The sequence below is a fragment of the Anguilla rostrata genome, chromosome 2 (genome assembly GCF_018555375.3).
Source record: "Anguilla rostrata isolate EN2019 chromosome 2, ASM1855537v3, whole genome shotgun sequence".
Lineage (NCBI taxonomy): Eukaryota > Metazoa > Chordata > Actinopteri > Anguilliformes > Anguillidae > Anguilla > Anguilla rostrata.
This window is the reverse complement of record NC_057934.1, coordinates 58,201,233-58,208,854: the sequence shown is the minus strand read 5'-3', so window position 1 is coordinate 58,208,854 and position 7,622 is coordinate 58,201,233. Positions and strand designations below refer to the sequence as shown.

General features: G+C 49.2%; 1 protein-coding gene across 4 annotated transcripts in view; it reads right to left on the bottom strand.

Annotated features, from left to right (window-relative positions):
• Positions 1 to 6,756, bottom strand: part of LOC135248629 (uncharacterized) — an 88,308-nt gene extending 81,552 nt beyond the window's left edge. For all 4 annotated transcript variants that reach the window (XR_010328462.1, XR_010328463.1, XR_010328461.1 and 1 more), the window contains exon 1: positions 6,055 to 6,756. The gene's annotated coding sequence lies outside the window, so the exon portion shown is untranslated. The remainder of the gene's footprint in view (positions 1 to 6,054) is intronic.
• Between the last annotated feature and the right edge of the window lie 866 nt (positions 6,757 to 7,622).

Genomic DNA, 7,622 nt, shown 5'->3' with positions numbered 1-7,622 from the left:
GAACCGGGGCGGGGATGGGATGGCATGGGTAATGTGAAGTAGGCTATGCGTTTACCTGTCTGTTGTAGCCTGTTTAACGCATGTGTTTATCTCTTTAGTGCGCAATGTTTTAGGACTTGTATGAAACATCAAAACGAATGATTTAAATATGTTCCATGGGTCTCATATGTACACACACACTATGGGATTTGCGTCTTTGAAGTGGCACAATATTTGAATGCAAAGGTCATCCTGCAATCGGGCTTCCCACTGCTGTCCGAGAAATCCCACGGTGCACATTTCTTGAGTATGCAGCTGCATTAAATATGTCAGATTAAGGTGAGATTAAGACTGTTTCTACACCTAGTTCGTATGCTAAAGTCCGAACCAGAGTCCGAACCAATTCCTTATACGAAGCTTGTGACTGTACGAAATCCTTATACTAAACGTCTGACTGCCCGAAATCCTTATATGAAAATTGCGACTATCAGAAAGCCTTATACGAAGTATGTCACTCCGAGTGCTGTGAAATGAGTCCCTTGCTTGGAATGTATCAAGGGTTCTGGTAGTCACAGGTTTCGTATAAGGACTTCGCATAGTCAAAATTCTCATATAAGGCAGAGAATAGTCAGAATTCTCGTATATGTCCGCGCCAAGTCAAAATGCTCGTGTAAGGCCGAGTATAGCCAAAATTTTCGTATAGGGCCCCGCCGAGTTAAAATTCTCGGATAAGACCAGTCAAAACTCTCGTAGGCTACAGTGGGCTCCAGAATTATTGGCATCCTTAATAAAAATTAAGAAAAAAGGCTGCATAAAATAAATGACAGATAATAATCTATGTTATGTTCAAACATATGGGAAAACTATATACCTTTATTTAAATACATTTACTCTCATGCTTCAATGTTATTTTGATTAAGTTCAAACAAATAAGATCAAACAAAATGAAATTGGCAATACAATTGTACTTAGTTTAGTTCATCTCAGTCTAAAGGAATTATATAGTGTCGTTCCATCACTTCCAGTTTCACTAGAGAATAAAAATGAGGTAACAAGCATACAAAATCCCTTTGTCATCCATCAGCATGGGAAAAACCAAATTACTGTCAATTCAGGAGAGACCGATGGTAATTTACCGTCACTAAAGACACTTTTAATCTGGTAATGGGTACAAAGACATAAACGGTTAAACATACCACTTTGCACTGTAAGGGCAATAATAAAAAGGTGTAAAACATATGGTATGGTTGCAAACTTGTCAGGAATAGGAAGCAAGTGCATGGTGTCCCCACGGACGGTGAGGAAGATGGTGAGATAGGCCATTAATAACCCAAGGATCACTGTTTAAGAATTGCAGAGATTGGTTTGTTTCTTGCGGTCAACAAGTCTAAAAAGAGACATAAAATGGCACCTCTGTGACGGTCCGGGTAGGGGGGACCCAAGCGCAGAGGGAAAAAAAACACAAACTCAAAAGGGGGAGCACGAACGCCAGGGGGAGCACGAACGCCAGGGGGCAAGGTGTGGACACTAGGGAGAGCAAGAACACTAGGGGAAGAACGGACACTGGGGGGCGCGAGAACACTAGGGGGAGCACGAACGCTAGGGGGAGAACGAACACCAGGGGGAGCACAAACGCCAGGGGGAGCACAAACGCCAGGGGGAGCACAAACGCCAGGGGGAGCACAAACGCCGGGGGGAGCACGAACGCCGGGGGGAGCACGAACGCCGGGGGGAGCACGAACGCTAGGGGGCAAGGCAGGTGGCTTAGCCTGCGGGGCGGCCAGAGCAGTCTGCGGCGGCCCCTGCGGGACAACAGAAGGGACCGTTGTCCTCTCCGGGGCTCTGGACGGCTCCGGAAGCCTCTCCGGAGCTCTGGACGGCTCCGGAAGCCTCTCCGGAGCTCTGGACGGCTCCGGAAGCCTCTCCGGAGCTCTGGACGGCTCCGGAGGCCCCCCCGGGACTCGAGGCAGCTGCGGAGGCCCCCCTGGGGCTTGAGGCGGCTCCGGAGGCCCCCCCGGGGCTCGAGGCACAAGTAAAGCCCGGGGGAGGGACAACCACTGGGGGGAGCGACGAGACCGGGGGAGGGACGACCACTGGGGGAAGGACGGACACCGGGGGAGGGACGACCACTGGGGGGAGCGACGAAACCAGGGGAAGCACGAACGCCAGGGGAAGCACGAATGCCAGGGGAAGCACGAACGCCAGAGGGCAAGGTGTGGACACTAGGGGGAGCGAGAACACTAGGGAAAGAACGGACACTGGGGGGCGCGAGAACACTAGGGGGAGCACGAACGCCAGGGGGAGCACGAACGCCAGGGGGCAAGGTGTGGACACTAGGGAGAGCAAGAACACTAGGGGAAGAACGGACACTGGGGGGCGCGAGAACACTAGGGGGAGCACGAACGCTAGGGGGAGAACGAACGCCAGGGGGAGCACAAACGCCAGGGGGAGCACAAACGCCAGGGGGAGCACGAACGCCGGGGGGAGCACGAACGCCGGGGGGAGCACGAACGCTAGGGGGCAAGGCAGGTGGCTTAGCCTGCGGGGCGGCCAGAGCAGTCTGCGGCGGCCCCTGCGGGACAACAGATGGGACCGTTGTCCTCTCCGGGGCTCGAGGCGGATCTGGGGGCCTCTCCGGGGCTCGAGGCGGATCTGGGGGCCTCTCCGGGGCTCGAGGCGGATCTGGGAGCCTCTCCGGGGCTCGAGGCGGATCTGGGAGCCTCTCCGGGGCTCCAGGTGGCTCTGGGGGCCGCTCCGGGACTTGAGGCAGAGCAGGCCGTGAAGGCCGCTCCGGGACTTGAGGCAGAGCAGGCCGTGAAGGCCGCTCCGGGACTTGAGGCAGAGCAGGCCGTGAAGGCCGCTCCGGGACTTGAGGCAGAGCAGGCCGTGAAGGCCGCTCCGGGACTTGAGGCAGAGCAGGCCGTGAAGGCCGCTCCGGGACTTGAGGCAGAGCAGGCCGTGAAGGCCGCTCCGGGACTTGAGGCAGAGCAGGCCGTGAAGGCCGCTCCGGGACTTGAGGCAGAGCAGGCCGTGAAGGCCCTTCCTGGACTTGGGGTGGAGCAGGCCGAGGGCCCTGCCGACTGGGCTGGGCAGGGGACAGGAACACAGACCACAGCCGTAGGGAACCAGGCTGGGCAGCTGGACGGGACCGGCGGGACCCCCGCGGGCCGGGCCCTGGAAAGATCGCCAGTCGAGTCCCTTCGAATGACGCAGGGCCGGGAACCGCTGGCTGGGCAGCTGGAGGTCTGGCCGACCGGGAGGCAGCCCGACCACGGCGCCTCCGTGACCGCCCACCCCGGGCACTGGGAAGCTCAAGGGCGAGGGACTCCCAGTCGCTGGGTGGCGAGTCCTCCGGGTCACTCCACCACCCCGGTGACATGATAAACAAACACAAACAACGAACAACCAAAAAAAAAAAAAATAAAATAAAAAAAAAAATCAATAAATAAAATTTAAAAAAAACACCTCTGCTGGGTCCCACACTGGCTGGTTTCTTCTGTGACGGTCCGGGTAGGGGGGACCCAAGCGCAGAGGGAAAAAAAACACAAACTCAAAAGGGAAAATTAACAAAGACTTTACTAACACAAGGTGAACAAACAAGGAACAGACAAGGCCACAATGGGCTAAAACACAAACTCAAAAAATAATCTAATGAAACAGAAAACAGGAACTCAAAAACACAGACAGGGCAGAACACGGGAAGGCAGAGCACAAGGGAAGGTCAAAAACACAAGTCAGGAACAAAATACAGGCAGGTGAAACACAAACTCAAAAAATAATCTAATGAAACAGAAAACAACAAGAACTCAAAAACACAGCCGGGGCAGAACACGGGAAGGCAGAGCACAAGGGAACAAGCAGGTACATACAGTTTGCAACATCGGAAACAAACACATAAAAGAAACACCAGAAAATACATACGGGTCAGGAACAAAACACAAACGGGTAACAAACGCAGGCAGGTACAAGAAAGTCGGGAAACAAACACAAGAAGGCAGGTACATGAAAGTCGGGAAACAAACACAAGCAGGCAGGAACATGTATGTCAGGTAACAAACACAAGAAACCAGCACCCGAGTCAAGGGAACAGAGAACTTAAATAGACAGGGGGGTGACAAGACACAGGTGAACTCAAAAAACAATCAAACCAGAAGGAGGGGATAACAAGACACAGGTGGGAACAATGATGGGATAACGAGACAACCAATAATACAATTAACAGGGGGGGAACAGGACACAAAACAGAAGTGCCGCCATCTGGCGGCCCAACAGGGAAAACGCAGACAGGAGTACACAGGACCATGACAACCTCCATACCAACTAACTCTTTGGAAGGGTGGCACGAAGACAGCCCTTCCTGAGCACAATAAACAAAACCAAGAATCTGGAGCTTGCCAAACCCCATTGGAATTATGACTGGAAGAGAGTGCCATTGTCATACCTTCTGAAAGGTATACCTTTAAAGAGGGTGGTCTGAGGAATTCGTAAGGTGTCCCTTAGCGATGCGCTCCGCTCATCCTGTCAGTTTTAGCCTTGTTAAGCCAACATTTTGCTTTTCAAATCGACAGTTGTACTACAGTGCACATCTAGTAGCACTGCATGCGAAAATGACATAGTTTAATATTAACTTTACAAAAATTAATTATCCAATCAACGTTTCTGTGCATAGCACGTCATGAGAATGTTGTCGTTTTACCTGTCTATTCCCATCATTGTGGTAATTAAGTAGGCTATAGGGCCTATCCATAATACCAATCCAATTTCTGAAGAAAAAAATAAAAATTAATTTATACGTAGTGGAGCTAACTGAGGATATGACCTTTCTGAAAGCATACCCTGTAGAAATTACTTTGTTTGTGTCTGAGTCAATGATCATACTGACTTGGGACAAACCGCCGGTTTATTAAGAATGTAAAAACCCGTGTGAGCAAAGCCGACGTTGAGTGAGTATACTTCCTTAACCGAACTAAAGCACGTTGATCAGCCTAACCATAAACACACATACAGGTACGGTGGCTCATAATAAACAAACAGGACAAATGATCTACATCCCTTCCATGTAAAACAAAATATCACTGGGTAAATATCTACATTACAGAACATTTCTTTCTTACCATGTTGTTTTACGATTTTCAGTAAACAACCCAATAATGATATTCTTGGTTAAACTTAAGACTATCCAACAGCAAATCAAGGTGGATGAACACATCACTTTTACAGGTAGGCCTATTCATAAGGCATACCTGGTATAGAATTAATCATGATCAATTTACACAGACGCGCTTTTGCCTTTCATCTACGATCATTTTTGCACTGCAGAGAAAAGTCCGCGGGAATCGGTGGATATGCTGCTACAGTTGCCTATATATTGTGTGACAAAAGCAAATTAACATTAGACCTTTGTTTCTAAAAGAACAAAATGATTCACCCATATGTTGCCTATATCCATTTTCCTTGGCTTCCAATAAGTCGTCCCAGACTATGGCTTATATGTCCCGATTTGTTCCGTGGCGGAGTACTCTTCTATAATACGATTAGGCAACAAGAGTAAAATACCGAAATAAACTTTCCATGGTTTTAAAAAATCCTTAAATTTTAAGGATAAAAAAAATTACATAGGCACTTTGCTTTTGATGCTATTAATGGGGACATATTGCAGATATTAGTACTAATATATTTTATGTAACACTCACTCTAAGTAGCAAAAGGTGGCTAAGCCTGTTCTCTCTATAGAAACGATAAAGAACGAGGCTTCTGCTGCGAAAATTGCGACCCGAAATTCTGGTGAGATTCAGAAGCTGAACCGCAGACGGACAGTCAATCGTGGTTCGTCTGTTCCAAAACTTTGCACACAGAAAATCTTTGGAACTTAGTCGACACCGCGACTTAAATCCATTGGCTTGAGACTGGAGGAGAGGTGCACCCACAACGCCGGGTTGGAACAGTGAGAAGACCGAACTTTCGACTTAATTCCTGGAATATCCGAACAGTAGCCTACAGAGGTGAGGCATGCGACCGACCAAACCCGAAATCTTAACATTTAGAGATGCCGAGCAATCGACGCATTTTGTACACCTGCGAGAAGAGAAACCTCCTGGTCACAGAGTGCGCTGGAGCGCTATCCACATGCTCAATGTCAGCCGCGACGTCTGCGGTTAGAATCCACATGCTCAATGCCAGCCGGGTGTGATGAGGCGGACATGCTGGCGCAGCCGCTCCGCTGTACGGGTTCGCAGGAAGGTGTGCAGCGCCAGCTCCTCCTGCTCCGCTGCGCCGAACTGCGGATAGCCCCGGCGTGCGTGGAGCCACACGTCTGCCGCTACCGTTCCCCCAGCTTTCTTCCTCATCGCAGCGGCGGTTCGCCCAGCTTGCGTCAGTGGAGCGTCGTTGCCAGTAGCGCCGTTCAAGCGCCGCCGTTAATGACTGGATTCTCAAAATTATCTTATACGAAACTTGTGACAATCCGAAATTTTCAAAATTCTCGAATAAGGCTTTCACATAATCAAAATGATGTCATTTAAAGGTAGTACCCTTAAGTAAGGTACTTCGCCTGCATTGCTCCAGAATATATACAACTGTATTAATGTATTCAATGTAAATGCTATGCTGTGTGAATCGCTCTGTCTGCTAAATGCCTGTTATGTAAACTTAATAAATTCCACTCAAACGGTTCTCATTGTTTCAGTGTGTTTTTAATTTACTAAACATTCTCGTATAAGAATAGTAGAATCTTTATACGGACGGGGGGCCTGACGGTCGGAGGTCCGACGGTCGGTTTTCGCAATTATCTTATACGAAACTTGTGACAATCCGAGATCTTCAAAATTCTCTCAAAAGGCTTTCACATAAACAAAACGATAATCGGTAAATATATCACCGTCATTCTAGCTTCTTCGAAGGCGAGGCCCTGGTGGCGCAGCCCGTAGAGCGCTACCCACATGCTCAATGCCTGTCAACACGAGGTCGGTGGTTCGAATCCGACCATCGAACTGTTCCTTCGCTCATATCTTAGTTATTTCTGTCTATTTACATTGCCCTATCCAATGCAGCTGAAAAGGAAAAAATATATATATTTAGAAAGAAATTCTCGGTTCAGGGGGTGCGGTAGGGGTGGGGTGAGGCAGAAAGGGGGTAGACAACTATGGATGAGATGTTCAAGGGGTGTGGTAGAATGGGGGGTGCGGTAGGGGTGAGGGGGTAGACAATTATGGAGGGGGGGTGCGGTAGAATGGGGGGTTTGGGGGGTTTGGGGAGTTTGGGGGGTTCGGGGGTAGGGTAGGGTAGGGTAGGCAGGCTGGGGTGAGGCAGAATGGGGGTAGACAGTTTTGGAGATGTAGTGTTTCAGACGATGAGTCAACTTTATAATATTAACGATAGGGATTTCGTGTTACAGACCTGTGGGGTTGGGGATAGCAATTGTATGGTCCCTGCTGACATGGTTCACTTTATAATATTAACGATAGGGGATTCGTGTTTACAGACTGTGGGGTTGGGGATAGCAATTGTATGGTCCTGCTGACAATGAGTTCAACTTTTATAATATTAACGATAGGGGATTTCGTGTTTACAGACCTGTGGGTTGGGATAGCATTGTAATGGTCCTGCTGACAATGAGTTCAAATATATACTATTTAAAGATTAAT